Source organism: Camellia sinensis, chromosome 6, assembly GCF_055761805.1.
Source record: "Camellia sinensis isolate YWXY chromosome 6, ASM5576180v1, whole genome shotgun sequence".
Lineage (NCBI taxonomy): Eukaryota > Viridiplantae > Streptophyta > Magnoliopsida > Ericales > Theaceae > Camellia > Camellia sinensis.
In genome coordinates, this window is record NC_138966.1 from 169,777,785 (window position 1) to 169,798,744 (window position 20,960).

Consider the following 20,960-nt stretch of genomic DNA (forward strand, 5'->3'; position numbering starts at 1 on the left):
AGATCATCCTCATGGATTAAAAAGGGGTTGAGATTTAAACCCATTTCTTCAAAACTCTCTCTACATAAAGAGCAAAATCAAAATCAACATCACAAATTTCAAGAAAACTTTTAAATCAACAACATTATAGCAAAACTTGTATATATAACTCAAGAAATCCCTACCTCAAAGTTTGATGAAGAAATAGAATGAAACTCTAGCTTTGATGGAAAACTCTTCAATCTCTACCACACCAAGAGGAGCCCTAGCTTGATCTTCAATGCTAGAAAAGGATGATGATGGATTTTGACCCAAAGGATCACAAGAAATCAAGGGTTTTTGTAACGCCCCAAATTTCATACCCAAATGATAATATAACAATCATGGCTCTTTCAAAGAAAACCGAATATAAATCTCCAAATTTACATTACATGATACAGTAGTTCTTCATGCAACGATACATTAATCCAACAACAAGTAAATAAACAAATAAATACCCCATACGGTTTACAAATTTCCAAGGCTTAAGCCCGGTTACACAAAACAGTTATTCAAATCCACACAAATACAGCCCTTGGCTTACAAAACAGAGTCACGCAAAATGAGAGCATTGTACTCCCAACATACATATTTCCACACTCCTAGTTGGGTGGAATTACCACATCTTTTCCTGCACAAAAATCCCGTAGGGTGAGCATAAAACCCAGTAGAAAATTCTTAACAAAGTATATACATTTTATACAAATCTCAAGAGATGAAATGCACATGCCATGCTATGCCCTTTCTGAAGATAAATTACATTTTCATCTTTTGAAAAACCATCATGCTCAATGATGTCATACAATTTCAATTGTTCAAAACTTAACAATTTATTTCAAGGGCGGTAAATACGTCTCTGGTAATCCCTAGGCTGATGTCTGCAAGTAGACTACACGAGTACTACCAAATTGTCATTTTTACCGGTATTAACCGGAAGGCTCGACACCTATCCACGCCAATTTTTCGGTCTTTCACCCTGAACCCACAAGCCAATTTGTTCAATATCATCTACACCACCTATCAAGGCTTACCAACATATTTACCCTAAAATCATTTCATGAAAACTTATTTCTCAACATTCTTTTCTCAATGCAAGTTTTCAAATCAACCTTCAAAGTCTAATGTAATAAAATGAAATGATATGCCAATTTCACAAGATGAACACAAATGCTTTTATTCCAATTCATTATCCAAGAAATAAACACAATTTCCTTTTCTCAAGTATTCTCAACAATTTAGTCATTTCAAGACTATATCAACATTCTGAATAATCATTTCTAAAATGAACAGCAATTCTCATAATCCACAAAATTAATCATTTATACAAATATAAATAGGAAATTTTCTAAACGTAATGTTTTGGCACACAAAAATAAATATAACAATATTACCCATGGATTTTCAATCTCTTTTAAAATCCCCAATTTTTTTAGGTTTTCTCACCAAAACCAACCATTTTCAAATATTTGAGAAGATCTCACCAAAAACATCTTTCTTTTACCAACATAGTTCAAAACTCTCAATTTTTATTTTAAAAGAAACAAGAAAGCAAACCCACTTTCAAAATCACTCATCTTCTTGAATCAACAAAATCCATTGTTTTTTAAAAAAGAACAAATCAAAGGATTATTTCAAAAATCATCTATATCTTGCCAAAATATATATAACTCAAAGAAAATTCCTACCTCAAGTTTGAAGAAGAAATGAGCAAAAATCCAAATTTTCGATTTTGTCAGATTTTGATCTCTACCGATCAAAATGTTACTCTCACCAAGCTCTTCACTTTGGCCTCAAGAATTAGGGTCTAAAACCGACTGCTTCGATTAAATTCCGCTCTCTGCATTCTTTGGTGGATTTTGTACAAATTTACCAAAACGACTGGAATTGTTGTTTTTCACAGTTTTGGCATTCCCAAATGCTTCCAAGCCTGGTTTTGAATCCAAAACTTATTGTTCAACTGTTTGTGGAGGGGTAGCTTCGTTGGGGAGTCTCCAAGGGTGAAAGAGAGACCTGCATGTGTATGTTTTGTATGTCTCTTTTTTTTATTTTTTATTCTTCAAACTTCAGAACCCGAGAGAGAGACCAAGAGAGACCACTTATGTCTTCAACAAACTCCGTAATCGCCTTCACCAATCACATTTTCTATGGCAATTCTACGTGTCGCCTTCTCTAGCTCGTTCAAGTTGTACCACCAGTACCACCACAGGCTAGCGATACAAAGCCTGAACTGTTCGTCATGCGCGTTCTTCGCCGTTTCGAGATTCGATTCGAACAACGCAGACACAGACAAATCAAAAGAAAGACTGCTGCAATTAGGAACGTATATAATATTGTGATCACGAGGTAGAGTTTTAGTCTGAGAAATGGCATTCTGGCGGTGAGAGTGTGGGTGAGAGAACTGTTAGAGCTTTGGTTTCCACCGGAGGTAGCCATTGTTTCCGGTGACGAGAGAGAGTGATTGCTTCCTCCCTCTGTATATCTTTTCACTGTCTTGTGTCTTCTCGGCTCTGCTACAAAATCAACCGCAACCACAACATAACTCTCTCAGTTTCTCTCTCCACTTCCCAAAACCCTCTCTCTAAAAAGTATCTCTCTCTTTAATAAATCATTCTCCACCATCTTGTTTTTCTGACCATGCCTCCTCCCTCCTATTATTCTCTCTTTGTTTTGTAGTCCACCGAAAGAGTAAAATAGACAGCCCATGTGTATGCTTTTGTTCCCTCCCCTCATGCACACTACTTCTCTCTCTATGTTATCTCTAAATAAAATAATATCCCACTTACCACCCCATTGAAAACATCATCATACTATAATATATCCTACCCATGACCCATCATCATATATTCTATTTTCCACCAAACCCATCTGACTATTTTTTCATTTAGCAAAAAAAAATGGGTGAGGTTTGGGATCAAGGATTCAATCTCATTTTCCTGTTGAGAAATTCATAAGATTGCATATTCCAATTTTCATCATGGGGTGGTCAAAAGAAAGTGTCCAAATTTTAAGGTCGGTCAAAATGGGGTGTCTACAATTGGCTATTTTAAAAATAAAAATAAAAAATTGGGTCATTACAGTTTTGGAAATTGGTTGGAAGTTTTTAGAGAGAATGAGGAGGGAAAATGTTTTTAGAGAGAGAAAGGTGTTAAGAACAAAGAGATACATTCAGCCCTAAAATATATAAAAAAAAAAAAATAGGGTTTTCGGATCTGCCAGCGCCCCGCACGTACGGCCTTCATCCCTCCACGTGCAACCACTTCTCCCCTGCACTTGCCTCCGCTCGTGCAAATTAGACAGAATGCACCCCGAACCTCCCCTGCATTCTGCACGTGCGGCCTCCCTCCCGCACGTGCGGCCCCTGGTTTCTAGCCCATAATTTTTTGACTCGACTCCTAGGAGCTCCAAACCTGACCTCACACTCCCCGGCAATAAAGGAACTTCAACACCAAATATGACAAGAACAAGGACTTTATTTGGGAATAACTTCTGAACGTTTCAAACCCAATGAGAGTGAGAAGAGAACGGAGTGAAGAAGAAAGAAAAAGAAAGAAAACAAGACCCGGTTGTCACAATTAGTGATTAATTATTATCTTTTTGGTATCAATTTTTTTTTGTCTCAAAAAATAAACTATTTTGAGACCAAATTATTTTGTCCCTAAAAGCCTATTTATTATTGACATTTTGAAAATTTTATCTCTAAAAGCCTCATTTTTTTTACTTTTGAGGACAACATTTTAGCGACTATTCTCACGACGATAGAAATTGGCCCCTAAATGTCTTTTGCAACAAAATTTTCACTTTTAGAGATCAAAAAAATTGGTCTCTAAAACTCTTCTATATTGTAGTGTCAAATGGTGAAAATATCATAAAATTAATAAAGAATTAAATATGGTCTCTAAAATTCGTCTTTAAGAAATCACATCACATATCCAGTTTTCACCGTGATTAGCTGAAGATTATTAATAAAAGATTACAGAGGGAATAGATGTTGTACTGCTTCAGTGAAAGGGAGGAGAGGAAGCAACAAATTTTGGTTAAAAAAATCTAACCTGAACAGGATTCAAGAGCATGTTCAATGTTGCTTGAGTGAACCTCCTCGCTGAGCCCAACTATTCTTGTTAATGAAAACTAACAAGGGTCTTGCATCTGGTGGCAAATCAATCAACTCACACCTCTGTTTCAAATCCACAGTCTGAGATTCATCATTTTGATCAATTGATGAACTTCTTTTAAAACTATGTTTAGAATCCAATTTTTTAACAGTATCACCTTTGTGTTGCTCATCCACATCCACACAACGTTGCCGTCGTAGGCGGCTTAGCCGTCGAATCCCATGCCCTACGCCCTGCGTCGTCGTCTTCAGCGATGTCTTCAGCAGGGATATCAAAGGTGCTGGAGTTTCTAATGAACTGGGCATGCCGAGAGAGTTTAGAGTGAGAAAGAGAGAGAGAAAAAGATGACGTTTGATTTCAGTCAAATTTCTCTGTGATATATGGGGTGTGGGAGTTGAGGGACCTTTAACATCATAAAATAATATTGTGGATCTCTTCCATTACTATAAATGGGAGAGGGTCCTTAGACTAATTTTTCCTTAATAAAATTACATGTTTAAATTGGTTCATGCAAGAGTTTAAGTTTTGAAAATGTGTTTGGAAATTATTTTGTTAGCTTTGAAAGCACAGAAAATTTGTTGGCCGCTTGAGCATTAAAGTCACCGCTCGAGCGACCAAAGGTGCGCTCAAGCGGAGACCGTATTTTCAACAATTTTTGACTAACTCTTTTAAGTTCCTATTTGCATCCTCATGACATTCTAAATATTTTTAGGCACCAATTGGACTCATATAGTCGTGGAATAAGGTAGAAACATAAAGAGAGTTGAACTAAAATGAAATGAGTATTAATGGTGCTTCTATTGTGTCTTTGTTGTGTGATTTGTGTAGATGGACGTCCGAGACCTTATATCGACTTAACCCACTGTGAGTAATAACTTTATAAAGATATATTCAAATTATATTTATTTTCGAAATGATTACTGTTTTCGAAAATGTTATGTGATTGATTGAATGGTTTATTGAAAAGCTATTTTGTAATGATGAGTGGAGTTCACTTTTGAAATATATTCGCAACATCCATTAGTGAGCCCCTTGCCTCGGGGAAATAATACCATGGCCCATAGACCTTTGCCTGGGGGAGATTAATATCATGGCCCATTGACCCTTACCTAGGGGAGATTAATGCCATGGCCCATTGGCCTTCGCCCGGGGAAAACAATACCATGGCCCATTGGATAATTAGATATGATATATTGATTGACCCGTTGTGGTCCCATTGATTGACCCTTGAGATTCCATTGTTATTGATACATTGTTACTCTATTGGATGTACCACATAAATTGTCATTGAATGAGTATTGCTATTGAGATAACATGGATCATTGAGAATCAAATTCAAATCGGAATTGTATTGAAAATGCTATCGAACAATGGTTTTATTATTACAAGGGATTGATATGATAGCTAATTGAATTGATTTGCCTATTGGAATGGATTGTTTCGGGAAATAAAATATATGTTTTGATAAGGGATTTGATATGGAAAATGTTTTGTTATAAATTTGATATAATGTGGCCAATGCCTCACTTCAAAAATGATTTAAGATTCATTTCAAAATTGTAAGACATGTTTTTGTACTATCGTCGAACCCCATTCATTTAACCTCTTTATTTTGTTACTACTCGCTGGGCATTAGCTCACTATTTATATGTATATGTAGATGAGCAAACTAAGTAACAAGGATAGAGAAAGACTTGGAGTCTACCCGTGTCAGCCTTTTGTAAAGCCAAGAAAATCAGCCCTTAGCTTTGTCAAAGCTTTGAATTTTGCCCAGTCTTAAATGTATATGTGTGTGAGATATATAAGATTTGTATATAAATTATTATTGTGTTTAAATGTTTTAATTATTTTAGTCATCATGTATGCACAAGCTCAATGGACATTGTTTTTTTTTTTTTTTTTTTGCCTTCCGTTTTAAGCCCCGATGTAAGTTAAATATTTTTAAATTTTATCTTTGAGGCCGAAGGTAATCTAGGATTACTGGCCGGTTACGACGCTAAACCTATAGGGGCGGGTTTGGGTCGTGACAGCCGACCACTGGTGTAAAGCCTAGATATTTTTGCCAGCTGTCCTCAAAATGCTCCAGCTGTCCCTATATAGATATTTTCGACTGAAGGACTATTTTTCTATATATAGAGGACCTCTCTTCTTGCTTTCAAGGTTAGAAACATTTAGGAGTGAGGAAATAATTTTGAAAAATTCCTCTCTCTCTACAATTCTCTCTCTCTCCCTTTTTACTTGCATAGCCTTTGCCTAAACACTCTAAACCAAACCTAGAGAGTTTCTTGCTGAGGTGATTTGAGCTTGAATTTGAGCTATTGAAACATTTGAGAGTGTGAAATTAGTGGTTTATAACTCAAAGAAGCATTCCTCTTCAAGAGGTATACCTCCTCTTGCTTTTGTACCATCTCTACACCACTTGTTTTCCATCTTTTGTTGCTATTGTTAAGCTCTTTAAAACCTGTATTTTTTGGCTGAAACTTGTGGTTTAAGGCCACTAAAGGTAAAGGGGTTGATAACCCTTCTTTATACCTTGCTTCTAAGGCCTTTGCCCTTGTGTTTTCCACTTTGTTGTCAACTCTTTTTGAGCTTTTTAATACTGAATTTCAAAGTTATTTTAGTAGCTAAAATCATGTTTTGATATCTAAAAATGGAGAGGGTAGCATCCCCTCCTTATGGTTTGTTTACTAGCTTAGCATGCTCCATGTTTTAGCTTATTTATCTAGTTATTTTTGTCTTAATTCCAGCACGTTTTAGGACTATTTTAGACCTTTTTTAGGATTGTTCTTAGCTGTTTGTTGCATTTGAGATTTGTATTACATGCTTGTAGTGTAATTGTCCTCATAGGTTTGGTGGTTTAGGCCTTAGCCACCATCCTATTTGAGTTGATAGCATTTATTTCATGTTTTCCTTACTTGTGAACACCCTTAGTCACCTCTGCAACCTCCATCTTTTCTTGGCTTTTGTTTTTCTTTGAAAGTGGTTTCAAACTACTTGTTTGTTTAAGCATAAGATTGAGATGTCATACTAAATGGTTTAACCCCTTTGGGGGTTCATTACCAACGGTGTGATGTCTCTTTCATGCCTGAAGCAACTCTTGGTTTGAGCCTTCTTTCCATTAGAGGACCTTAAACTCACCATTTGACTCAAAGAATTAAAGGATGGTTATTTAAAATGAAGTAATTAAAATGGGACTAAAATGGTGCAAGATAAGAATTTGATTTTGTGTTCAATCGAACGTTTGTGATTTTAAAATAAAGTAATTAAAATGGGACTAAAATGGTGCAAGATAAGAATTGGTTTTGTGTTCAATCAAACGTCAATTGAACACATGGAAGCTTCAGGCATTTCATACTCATTAGTGATGAAATGATTCAAGTTTCCAAGGTCACCACTTCCTTTGATCAATTCATGAAAGGGAGGAGGTTTGGAGTCTTATTTTGTTGCATTTATCGAAATTGCACACTTTGGTTTATAAGCCATCATGCAATGAAATTGCTTGAGTTGATGGTTTGTGGACCAAGTTTACTACTTCTTTGATTTGTTTATGATAAGGAGGGGTGAATTGTGCAAACAAACCCTTAAGAATACACTGTGCATGCTCTGTTTGTTCTCTGTTGTAGCAAGATGAATTGTGCAGCAGTGGCCGGTAGACCACTTTCCATGGTCGGCAGACCATCACTGGTGACCGACAAGCCCTCACTCCTAGCCGGCCGGCAACTGATGTAAAATTCAGCAGTGTGTTTTTTGGGCAGAACAGAGCTATTCTGGAGGTGGACAAAAGTGTAAGTGTTCTACTGTGCAACAGAGACCTTCTGGAAGCAAAACAATGGCCTTTTCGGGTGGAAACCGAGCACGTGCATGAGCATTCCTCGCATACCGAGCATGTTTAAGTTTAAATATTTAGTTTAGATATTTGTTGTAATTAGTTAGTTGTACCTAGTTAATTTTGTAAAGTGTTGTAATTAATTAGTTAGTTAACTAGTTGTTCAATTTTGTTTTGTAATTATTTTAGTAACTAGAGTAGGTAATTCATTTGTTGTAATAATTAGTTAAGTATTTTAGCTAATTTAATTTGTTTTGTAATTAATTTAGCTTATCTTTAATTAGTTAGCTAGTTAGTTGATTCATTCGAATTTTCCTTCGTAAGAGCGCAATGTAATAACGTGTATGTCTTCCAACCCCACGTCTTTCTCCTTTTTATTTACTAGCTTATGATGGTTAGTTTAGGGACATCACATTTTGTTTAGCATACTTTATGTTTGCATCCACTTGTAGGGCTCAGTTCATCATTCTAATTGCATTATTAGTTTAAATACTTCTTTGAATACATGCTTAGACCGCATGCTATCAAATTGTTTCATATGCCATCTTAAGTAGCCAAGCCTATTTAGATCACATATCGTATATGTTGTGTTAGGTTTTATTCTTGGCAACCCCGTTTGACAAAACTTCTTTCAGTTGTATTTATTTTCGCACTTTTGTTTCAATGAGGCTATGAGTGTTTAGATGCGAATCCAACCCGAATTGTGCCTTTCAGAGAAGTTTGTGATGCTAATACTTTCAAGATTGCCACTTCGCTGATTATGACGGGGATCGAGCTGCCCGGCCAGCTCGTGGGGGTCTAGGGGGCAGCGCCCTTTGGTGGGTCCGGGGCAGCGCCACGGCGGGGTCGAGGGGCAGCGCCCCCGAAGCAAAATGCAAAAATGCATTCCAAGTTGCCTGTTCGCTCGAGCGGACATTACCCCGCTCGAGCGGAGAATGCTGGGTTTCAGAAGTTTGTCAGGTCTGTAAAAATACTGGAAGGTGTGATTTCACGCTCGAGCGGGTTCTCTAGCGCTTGAGCAGACCTCTATTATATCACGCGCATATTTTGCTGAACACGCTCGCGCGGGCTGTTGGGCGCTCGAGCGGAGATCGCGGGATAGATTCTATAAATTCGCGTGTTAGGTCAAATTTTAGGATAACTACTCCAGATCTTCTTTTTGGGTTCTAGGGTTTATATCTGGGGATACTTTGTGAGTTTTTTTTTGATGTTTTGATTGAGTATTCAACTTATGTTTTAAAGAGTATACATCAAAGGTTTTGTTTGTTCTACAAAAGAGAGAGTTGTTCTTCGGTGGATTCTGAAGAATTTGAGCCTGAAGCTTTAGTGGATTCCGGGGTGGCTCATCGTAAAGACAATTCTGAGGTGAAGACGGGTTGGAAGAGGCACATAGAGGTTGGTTCAATTAGGCGTGGATTCGCTAGGTAATTGAGAGTATACCTGTGTAATTCCTTTAAATCTTCTTAGTGGATTATTTTGTGGCTGATGCCCGTGGTTTTTTAATCACAGTTGGAGGTGTCCAATTGTGGTTTTTTTCCACGTTAAAATCGTTGTGTTGATTTGTCTTGATTATTTGATTGGGATTGTTATATACTGCTTAAAATTGTTACATAATCACAAATCAATATCTAAGGGGGATTTCTAGATTTATCATGTTGCATTAGTCATATCGCATAATTAAGAATCATGCATTTTTTTCTAACTAGTTTCTTTCTTGGCTTGGAGTACTAGGTGAGCCTTTACTCGTTTTAGCATATCGCATGTTGATGTTTCCATGTCTAGCATGCTTTCCATGAGGCTAATTGCTTAAGTGCTATAACTATTTGAATGCCTATGGACGAAGGCTAGTTGCTTGAATTGGAATAATTTGAGTAATGTTTATATGCAATCACTTTTTCAAGTGGTACATATTCGAAACAATTTTCAAAACCAAACATGAATCAAGTGTTCCAATTCTTACAAATTAGTCTATACCCGTGTGTGCGCATCACATAGTAAGGTTAGCCTAATAACCGGAACAAGAGCATATAATGTAGATAAGATTCATATCATGATTATTAAAGGCCGATCTTTGATCGGGTGAGAAGGGGTGCTCAATTCATGACCTTCCCCTCTCGTACTTAAGTTCTTAAGCTAAGACAATCTTGGTGATGATGGACACGTGGCCTTTGGCACGAGTCATGGGTTTCCTAAATTTCTCAAAAATATTTAGGTGATGACTCTGTATCTGACAAAGCAGTCTATTTTTGGCAATTTGATTCAAAATCGATTTTCCAAAGGATTTTTTAGATTTAGACTCTTTGGTGTTTATCTATTTCACATTGCACTTGTGCAATCAAATTCAGAACCGTAGGAGTCCGATACTGTAGGGCTTACTCGTCTTCCGAAATGCGGCGCGAAAAAGTTGAGCTACATTGAGGAGGATGAAAATAAGAGAATGGCAAATACAGTCTGCGTTAAAGTGAGTGAAAGCAGTGCAAGGGCACCAAGAACTGAAAGAAATGTCCATGGACTGCTTCCACTCAGTGCTCTTTCTGTAGATTAGAAATTGAATCAGCCAGTCATCTGCTGCTATTTTGCCCATTTTCTTGGAATATCTGGGTTGAAATGATGCAGGGGTGGGGGTTTCAATGGGTCATACCAGGTTCGGTTGATAATCTTCTTCATTGGTGGAAGGGTGGCAAGTTTAAAAAAATGGAAAGGAGGATCTGGGATGCTCTACCACTAATTGTTCTATGGTCACTCTGGAAGCAGAGGAATGCATGCATTTTTAATGGATTGCAACCAAATTGCTTTAAGTAAAGTGAGCTTATAAAAGCTTAGGCTTGCATTATGGATCAAAGCCTTAGTAAAAGATTTACATTACTCAGTGACTGACTTATTATTCAACCTCAATCATGAAAGGGTCTGCCTTTGAGGTTTCTGCTGGGAGCTTGGCTGCTTTTCTTTCTCCCTCTCTTGTATTTTGTCTAGTTTGTCTTGGTTGGTTCCTCACCATCCTAGGTTGGAGCTAGCATATAATTGAGCTTTCTTCTCAGTGTCAACCTAGTTGGGATCGTTTAGTTAGCTATGATGGTCTCTGCTCTTACCTACTTTATTGATGCTTGCGATGTACTTTATACTTCCCTTTTATCAATAAAGTTCTTATTTTGCTGATCAGAGAAGGGGAAAAAAAAACGATAATTGGAAATACATATGATTATTATTATTATTATTTTGATCGGCGTCTGATTATTATTATTAATAATAAATGAAATACATCTGATAAGAGAGAATGGAAACACTACAAGAAAATACACTTTTAGCGACTAATTTTGTAGTTGCCAAAAATATTGATTTTAGTTGTCGAAATACTTTGCCGACCAAAAAATTTGATCACTAGCTTTGTCGCGGATACATCGTCACCGAAGGTATTGGCGACTAAAAAACATTTAGTCGCCAAAAGTCCTACAAAAATACTGACTAATATTTTAGTAGGCAAAAGTAACAGGTATTAGTGACGAAAAGTGGCTTAGTTGCTGATGACTGACATTGGCGACTAACATATTAGTCGCCCAAAGGGTACATCAATTCGTTTAACTCACATCTTTAGCTACTAAATCTTTTGTCGCGAAAACTTAAAATATCTACGGCAACGAAATTAGTAGTCGCCAATAGTGTTATTTCAGCTACTAAATGTTTAGTCATGGAAAGATTGATTCTTGTTTAGCTACTACACAGGTTAGTCGCCTGTGATTTTTTATTATGTTTTGGCAACTAAATATTTAGTCGCCAAAAGTGTTTTGAGTTTTAGCTACTAAACAATTAGTTGCCATAACTGTTTTCGATTCGTTTTGGCTACTAAATATTTAGTCGCCAAAAGTGTTTTGAGTTTTAGCTACTAAACAATTAGTCGCCATAATTGTTTTCAATTTGTTTTGGCTACTAAATATTTAATCGCCAAAAGATTTATTTCTTTTTGGCTACCAATTGTTTTGTCACCAAAAATTTCATTTTATATTTTCTTTTTGTTTTTTCATTTTAATAAATTTTGTCACAACCTGTATGTATCCACCGTAACCTGTAATAGGTATACAACCTATATATATTATCACCTATTCCGTAATGCATGTTTCACTTACAACCATCAAACAAAAAAGAACGACTTCTAATGTAAACTTATATACAAACCAACTATATATATTCCAATTACAAATAATAACGTCATACATTCCAAATACAATACCAAAACAATGTCCTCTATACACAACATTTTTACTATACTATGCATTGTAATGACCATTTGGCAAGGTACAAATTACCATGGTAATATGTACCACGACAAAAGGTAATCCATATATACCACTAGAGCAATTAATACAAGTTCCAAAAATACTATGTACCCTGCCAAAAATTATATGTACGATGCATCCAAATTCCACACAAAAAGTATAGGACGACAAGAAAATTCTCAAATTTGCAAAACTGTGAATTATCTTCCAGGCAAAAAAATAAAGATCCACGTGTCAATGCCAAAAGCCATCTACACAACAAAAATTACACCCATTAGTTCCATTGTAAACAAAAAGTTACAGCCAACTACAAAACACTAATTGCAAGGATGTCAATTGTAATTGAAATTGTATTTAAATATAGTTTCTTTACACTTTAAATTGTATTTAAAGTGTAAATTTAAAGTGTAAAGAAATTTCCCAAGTCAGGCCTGAGCCCCAAGTCAAATTTAGTCTAAACTGTAAACATATATATATTTTATTCATAAATGTACATATATGGAGATGTTTATAGAACATATATTTTCAGAAGCTTTAATATATAATTATAAGCTTTCTGGCGTTTCTCACGCCAACTCCCAACGTACCCATGCTAATTATGTCCAGTCTGTCCCCACAGGTCCTATTTGATGTGAGGAAGCTACCCATGCCAACCGTACAGTGGTTCGGGGGCTGTTTTCAATTTTCGGCCCTCGAAGGCCTTTTTTCAGCTAAGTTTATGGCATTTTTCACGCCAACTCCCAACGTACATGTGCTAAATATGTCCCGTCTATCCCCATAGGTCCTATTTGACACAAGGAAGCTACCCGTGCCATCCCTACATTGGTTTTGGGGGCTGCTTTCAATTTTCGGCCCTCGAAGGGTTTTTTCAGCTAAGTTTATGGGGTTACCACACCAACTCCCAACGTACCTGCGCTAATTATGTCCTGTCTGTCCCCACAAGTCCTATTTGATGCGAGGAAGCTACCTATGCCATCCGTACAGTGGTTCGAGGGCTGTTTTCAATTTTCGGCCCTCGAAGGCCTTTTTTTTACTAATGTTATGGCGTTTTTCACGCCAACTCCCAACGTACACATGCTAATTATGTCCTGTCTATCCCCACAGGTCCTATTTGACACGAGGAAGCTACCCGTGCCATCTCTACAGTGGTTTGGGGGATGCTTTCAATTTTCAGCCCTCGAAGGCCTTTTTCGGTTAAATTTATGGAGTTTTTCACGCCAACTCCCAACGTACATGTGCTAATTACGTCCCGTCTGTCCCCACAAGTCCTATTTCACACAAGGAAGCTACCCGCACCATCCTTACAGTAGGCCCTCGTACTCGTGCCATCTCTATAGTAACTATTTTTTTCTGCACTCCTTTGCCTAATATACGTCCTCGTACACGAGTTGACCTAGTTCGCCCTGCTACAAAAGGGGAAGGAAGTCACAAATTACAATCATTGCTAATGAAAGTGAAAAAAAAAGTGCTGGTTGTGGGTCCTGCTAGTTTTGTTGCTACCTACTGTTGCTGCCTGCTACTGTTTGGCTGCATAAAGTCTTGGTAAATTATGCTACAACTTGGATTTCGCTACTATCGATGCAGTTGGGGCAACATTCAATTGGCCGTTGCTGCTATTGTAGCTGATTTGAAGCTTGTTTATCTAATATTTTCTTTGTTGTGTAAGTGTCCTTGTTATGTGTAAAGTAATTTTTTTTTTCTTTGTTTTTGTTTGTCTTTATGGGGTTTTCATTGCCTTACTTTATGACTTATGCACCAAAAAAAAAAAAAAACAAAATTTTTTTAAACAACTAAGTTGAATGCTCTTACCCACTCCACCTAGCTGCGTCTCCTCCACCACTGTTTGTGTATCATCTGGTGGTTGCGTCTCATCAGAGAACGTCAATGGGGTGCCAATCTCCTGTGGACATGCTTCAGAGGCTGATAATACGTTGCCACTTCTTGCTCTCTTCCGGCGTCCCGTCTTGATTCTAGGAACCATGGTACCTACATTAAGTAACAAACATACATGAATAATAAACGTCACATACATTAGTAGTGTAATTGCTGCAATTGCTTATAATGTTTAGTAGAGCCTCTGTGTAAAGTAACATAACATTGAAAATAATAACACTAGTAAATTGCATCTACTTTTGCATTCTAATAACCAACCAAATTATTGAACCATCCACGTCTCCAAGCAACACAAAATGTTTTAGTAGATCAGTTTCCTTAATAATGATACAACATGTCAAAGTTCAATAATAAATTGCTCATTAATCATGGCTTTGTTCACTCATATATCTTGTACCATCTATGTTTGAAAATAGGGGGACCTACACACCAGTGGTGTGTCAGAAGTAGAAGAAGAAGAAGAAGAAGAATGTCTGGATGCCTAAGAATTAAAGAAAGTTGTCCAAAATGTGTCCCAACAAATACAAATATGCTGTCATTTAGTATGTGTACTTAGAAAAGTAAGGTTCAGCTTTAGAGCAAACATGAAAATTAAACAGGCCACCAATTTGTTTTCAAATCACACTTACTATGCAAGGGTTAAAGAAACCATTAAAACCTAGAGCATTTAGATTTCAAAATTCCTTAGCATTTCTGATCCTTTAACAAGCTAGAATTGAATTTTCTGATGACCAAACTTCAAAAAAACTGAATAGCATGCAACAATTTATACAAAACTCATGGAATTACTGTGTCAAACAGCTTCATTACATGCAAATAGGTGAGGTGGATCGAAGTTAGAATTAAAAGAGAAAGAAATACATGTATTAACTCTGAACCCTAGCAGCTTATCAATTGGTCAAGCACTTAATTCAAAAACTAAAAGACAATAAGTCCATGAAACATTTGTAAGAATATATAACACCTTATCTTAGCAAGGAGAGTTTTGCCTGTTTCAGGTGCTCCAGTCAAAAGAATTTCCTGTAAATTTATGTATTATATTTAGTAAAACCAGAAGACAAAAACAAACAAAGCAATTTAGAAAAGTAAAACGGGTATCCTTCAACAGTATTTGATCCCAGATGTATTAAGAAAACAAAGCCGTGACAATTAGGCACTAAAAACAGAGAAATCCAAATTTAATACATGTGTTCTAGAATTTGAACAAGGTAACTGTGTTATGTATGGATATCACAAGCATGAAAATATCTTGCCAACAAACAATTGTGAGATGTTAGATATGTACTTTTGGAATCATTTGATTCACCAAGTACACAGACCTACATACACATCAAGAACTACTTACAATAATTGATCAAACACCAAGGACTCCAACAGGAAAGGATAACATTTTAAAGAGATTATATGCATAAGAGGACTAGTTGATGCAAGTAAATATATTTTCAAATGACTAAATATTGTGTCAGATTAACAACCAACACAACATGAATAACAACCAAACATATTAACAACCAAACAGCAGCACACAAAACAACAAAAAAAAGGCCTCAGCAGAGCAGCATTAATACATTTAAGCAACCAATACAACATCCCAACTCAGCCAATCAACCATCCTACCATTATCTAACACCTAAGAATAGCAGTCAAGCATCAAGCAGCCAAAGTGGACAAAAATAGCAGCAAACTCTCCAAGTCAGCAAACAGAGACAGAGCAGATGAGTAAATCTGCCACGGATTCTGGGAAAATCTGCCAAACAGCACAACTGACCGAATGGAAAATCTGACTTGAGTATGAATTTTATTTTCAATTTTAACCATTCTTTCAATCACGACTTTTTACATATTAGAGTCTTATAATCACTTTTTAAAATCATTTCTTCTTTTATGGGGTTAATTTAGTACTTGATTTGCCCATACCCTTTAAATTCATTGCTCTCTTTAACTATTTAGTTAATTTTTCACATGTTCATTGATTCCTTGTCAGTATGTATTTACAATTTTAAATCATTTTGGTTTCTATTCCATAGGATCCACATCAAGGTTTTCCATTTAGATATTCAAAGAGTTCAGTTACTTTTGCTTGTAATTTTTGTAATATGTTTGCAACGTCTTTCCATAATTTTAGTTCATGACATTATATTGTTAACCCATGCTGAGGGGAGAAGATAATGTTTTGTTAACTGATAATCCTGGGGACAAAACAACAATTTGTATTTTGAATTTTATTAAGAAGACCCTCGTAAACAAATAATTTATGGCATAGGAAGTATATCTTGAATACATTTATGTGAGGGCATTGTTGGGTAATCAACAAGATGTGGTTTGGAAGGTGTGGTAGTTCACAGGATCCTAAGGAAAATTGTTTGTGGTTCTCTCTCAAACTATTTCTGCCTACATTATTAAAGGCATTAGAATATGCAACTGAAGCTAATTAAATGGACACACTCCCATAATGATATTTGAAGATTTAGGGGCATATATAATACACAAATCTGGGCCATGCCCTCCCAATCTGGGCTATTCACTTAATCTGAATTTTGATGAAGTTGATGTTGGGTTGGTTAGTGACTCTTTGGTGGCCAACAGCCTCTGCTTTCAGAATGGAAGTTATCATCATCAGGTGCACCTGTGAAATCTGAGCGACTAGACTCCTAATTTTTTTAATGGTTGCCACTACTTTGAATGTAAACCTTAGTTATATCCTCTATTTAGTTTTTTTGTTATTTTATTTTTATTTTTCCATATACTACTACTAAATCCATAGTGGATGAGATGGGGTATTGAATGAGCAGCAGGTTATAGTAGGATGGCTGCTACTACCCCGTCCAAGTGCTGCCAGTGTATGTAAAAATTGTAGATGTTTAAAAATGATTGGGGCTCTCTCTAGTTTTTTATAATGTAGTTGTAATTTTTTGATGATATAATTTTTATTTTAAATTTATAAGATATCTAACATTCACAATCAAAATAATTATGATGAAGAGGCATTTTTTTTCTGTATTGATTGAGAGAAGTAAAGAGGTGTAGTGTAGGATGAGACTATTTTTGTATCCACTGAAAGCATGTTTGCCCTCTTTCTAATTTGTTAAGAGTTTAAGAATAATGATAAAGTGTCTTGTTTGATAATTTAAGATGTAATCATTTTCATATATTTATAGACATATAAAACCAAACAAATTAAGGAAATTAATTTCCCCAACAAGTGCCTTACAAACACCTGCAATTGAGAATACTTCGTTGTTTGATTTTCATTCTCAACGAAGACATCAAATTTAACCAACTAATAAATTATTTTTTCTATTACTCTAAATTTGAGTGTTTGATTACATTCAAAACATATGTTGTTCTAAATGGTGGAAACAACATAAATAGTATTTTAATCATCAGAGCAAACAAAAAAAAAATTATAAGCAAATTAGAGTGAAATTTTTTTCAAAGAAATGTACCTTAAATCTGCAAAAAGCACACCAGAAGGGAACTGGAATGTCACTTTAAGCTCCTTAGCTTACTTAGATTGCAAAGGCTTTCTCCTTGTGGTCTCAGGTCCTCTCAATAACACACAAAACAAGCTAAAACATTAATTAGATTTCTCACCTATGCATGCATATATATATAGGGTTAGTTTGGAATATTCCTGAAACAGAGGAACATTTGGCCATATAGTTCAACAATCCAAAATCGAGAATCCAAAATCCACAATCCGAAATTTCAACCAAGCCATTCACGAAATCAGAAAAAGCCCTAAAAAATTGTTTACGAAATCAATAGAAAATGAAAGAAAAAAAACATATAAAAATCCTACAGAAATCGTGAGGCAAGGGGATGGGAGAGACAGCGAGAAAGAGATACAAACAGACAGACCCAGATCAACAGAGAGGGAGAGAGACGAGAGACAAATACCTGTAATCAGTGGTGGGGCCGATTTGCAATGGTCATGGTGGCAAGCACCGGTGGCCAGCGATGGTGATGATCGGCGGTGGTGAGCGGCGGTGAGGTTTGGTATCTACTACTCTGTATGTTGGTGTGTGAGACAAAACAGAACAAAAATGTGTCTGTGTAATATATATACTGGGCGCCAATATTAATGAGTTTCCCTCTAAAAAAATTTCAAAGCTTTCGACTAAATAATTATTTGTCGCCAAATATTCTTAACAGCGACTAAAAATCGGTCGCCAAAAGCATCCTATTTGGCTACTAATTTCAAATTTTCGTCGGCACTGTTTAATATACAATGACTACCTTAGTTTTGGTCGTCAAAAAGTCATCAAAAATATGTCCATTTTTTGGCGACAAAATTTTTTTGTTGCAAAATGTTATTATACGGCGACTAAATGAAATTTTAGAAGCGTAAAATGGTAACAAACAGCGACAAAAACTAAGTTTGGTCACCAATAAAATTATATGGCGACTAAAATAATCTAGTAGCTAAAAAGATTAAATCAATGCTGACTAAATCAGGTTTTTAGTCGCCCAATATGCTGTTTTTGGCGCCTAAAATTGTTTTGGTTACCAATTTTAGTCGCCAAATGTGCAGTTTGTTGTAGTGAAATACATGTGATTATTATTGAACGAATGAGAAATACATCTGATTCAGAGAATAAGAAACGAGATTTTTAAGAACGCTACTAGTTTGGCTGAGGAGGATGAAAATAACAGAGAATGGCAAATACAGTCTGCATCACAGTGAGTGAAAGCGGTGCCAGGGCGGCAAGAACTGAAAGAAATGTCTATGAACTGTTGCAATAATTCCTCCACAAGTCGGCCATCCGTAGCTTCCGAGGACACCTGCAATGCTCTTTCACATCTTCGAGAAGTTGAGAGTAAGTGAATTCCCATGATATTTCTGCTTCGCTTCCCAGCTGGTTTACACTTTCCAAGATGACTTCGTTGTTGCCCAACTGGTTGTCAATTATTCCACTGCAGCGAAAATTTATAAGACATTGCATGAATTTTTCGTAATCATTAATACGTCTAGGAACATGAACAGGAAATTGCTTCTCGTATGCCATTAGGTTTCGAAGCAGATGCAGTTTTTGTCTGAAAGCCGAAGACGCGGGATTTGTAATACACCCTTTTGAAACTTTATCTCAAAGTTCTTTTCTCCCTCAATGTTGTTGAACTTAACCCCAACTTCTTGAAGTTCTGATGCGTAATCTATGAACTCCAATTCTGTTACCTTTGTCACATTTGGAGAACACCATGACTTAGGGTCGAAGAAAGTTTGGTACACCAGTTCAAGCAGATGCTGGATGTTATCACATGATGTAATTCCCCCATATGGACCAACCATATTACGGAAAAAATTCTGAGTCAAATCACCAAAGTTTCTCGCCTCGATACTTACCTTGATTCCGAGCCGTATTGAAAAATTTATCAAGGACATGGAATGGAAATTGATTTCCAATTCCAATTAAATCGTGCTGCAAGCTATTTTTGATGTTTCGATTATTATAGGTTGTAAGGCCATTCATGCGCATTTTATTATGGTTGTGAAATAACTCGATGAAGCATAATTTCCACAAAATATCCGAGCTCCGCATATGTTGGGTGTTCATAACATGTTAGTACATCTTCTACTATTTCTTCCATGGCCCTTACATAGACTTCTAAACTCGTCTCTCCATTTGTTCCTACGGCAAGTGAATTTAGGTAACTACATTTGTGCTCATACATGGTGTCATACCAAAGCATACCGTGATTAAGACCAATTCTGACTCTTTCTGGTACGTAATCTTAAGAACGTGCACGGTCTATACCAATTACTATAACATCGCCATCTGCACCCTCTTCATCTGCTGCATGCTGCTCAGACTCCGATGATATTTTAGAAAATATGTCATAAATCTTTTGTTGAATCATTTGATCTGAGGCTTCAGACTTTTTTTTATCTTTATCTTCTCGACCGACGACCTAGTACAATGCCCTCTAACAACACAAATTTTGCCCAAAAAAAAAAAAAAAAAAGAAAAAGAAAGAAAAGGTGATCACTGTGTTTGGTTTGAGTTTTTTGGATTAAGTTTTTTGAAAATTGATTTTTTTGATTTTTGTGTTTTTTTGTTTTTAGTGAATATTTTTTAAATTTTAAACATTTTTTTTTACTTTTTTAGATGCACCTTGCTTAGATGTATCTAAAAAATAAAAAATTTGTGAAAAATGTATTTTTTCACAAAAAATGTACTGAATTCTTATATTTTTTTATATTTTTGATATTTAGTGAATTTTTAAAAGATTTTTTTTTACAATTTTTTTACTTTTTAGGTGTATTTATATTAGGTGTGTCTAAAAAGTAAAAAAATTGCTTAAAATATTAAAAAAAAAATCAGTAAAAACAAAAAAACACGAAAAATAAGAAAGTAGAATTTTCTGAAAAGTGTTTTGGGAAACTGGAAACCAAGCAAGGTGAATGAATTTGGGAAGATAGGTTTGGGTTTTTTTTTTTTTTTTTTTTTTGGCTAAAATAGCTCAAAAAAAAAAAAAGGCTTTGTAGCTTAATAAGTCAAAACATCACATCTAATTCATAATTATTATATTATTTCTCTCACAAAAATAAAAAAAAAAAACTAAACAATTCATCCCAAACGAGACTTTTTAGCCCCAAGATAAAATATCAAAATGGTCAAAAAGCCAACCCACTTTCCAAACAAACCCTTAGAACGAAAAAGTAGATACAAATGATGATCATGCCCCGAGCACGGTATGATGAAGATTCTTAGACTTCGTTTGGCAACATCACTTTTTAGTTAAAAAGTCAAAAAATCAATAACTTCTACCAAAAAGTCAAAAATTTTACTTTCTCTTTATTTTTTACACATTTTTTCGTAAAAAATTAAAAAGTCATTA

At 35.8% G+C, this 20,960-nt stretch overlaps 1 long non-coding RNA gene across 1 annotated transcript; it reads right to left on the minus strand.

Annotated features, from left to right (window-relative positions):
* Positions 1 to 369: 369 nt before the first annotated feature.
* Positions 370 to 2,660, minus strand: LOC114265353 (uncharacterized). Its single transcript, XR_003630271.2, has 2 exons — positions 1,704 to 2,660; positions 370 to 649 (listed from the first exon to the last, which is right to left on the minus strand). It is a non-coding gene; the product is annotated as an uncharacterized LOC114265353 (long non-coding RNA).
* Between the last annotated feature and the right edge of the window lie 18,300 nt (positions 2,661 to 20,960).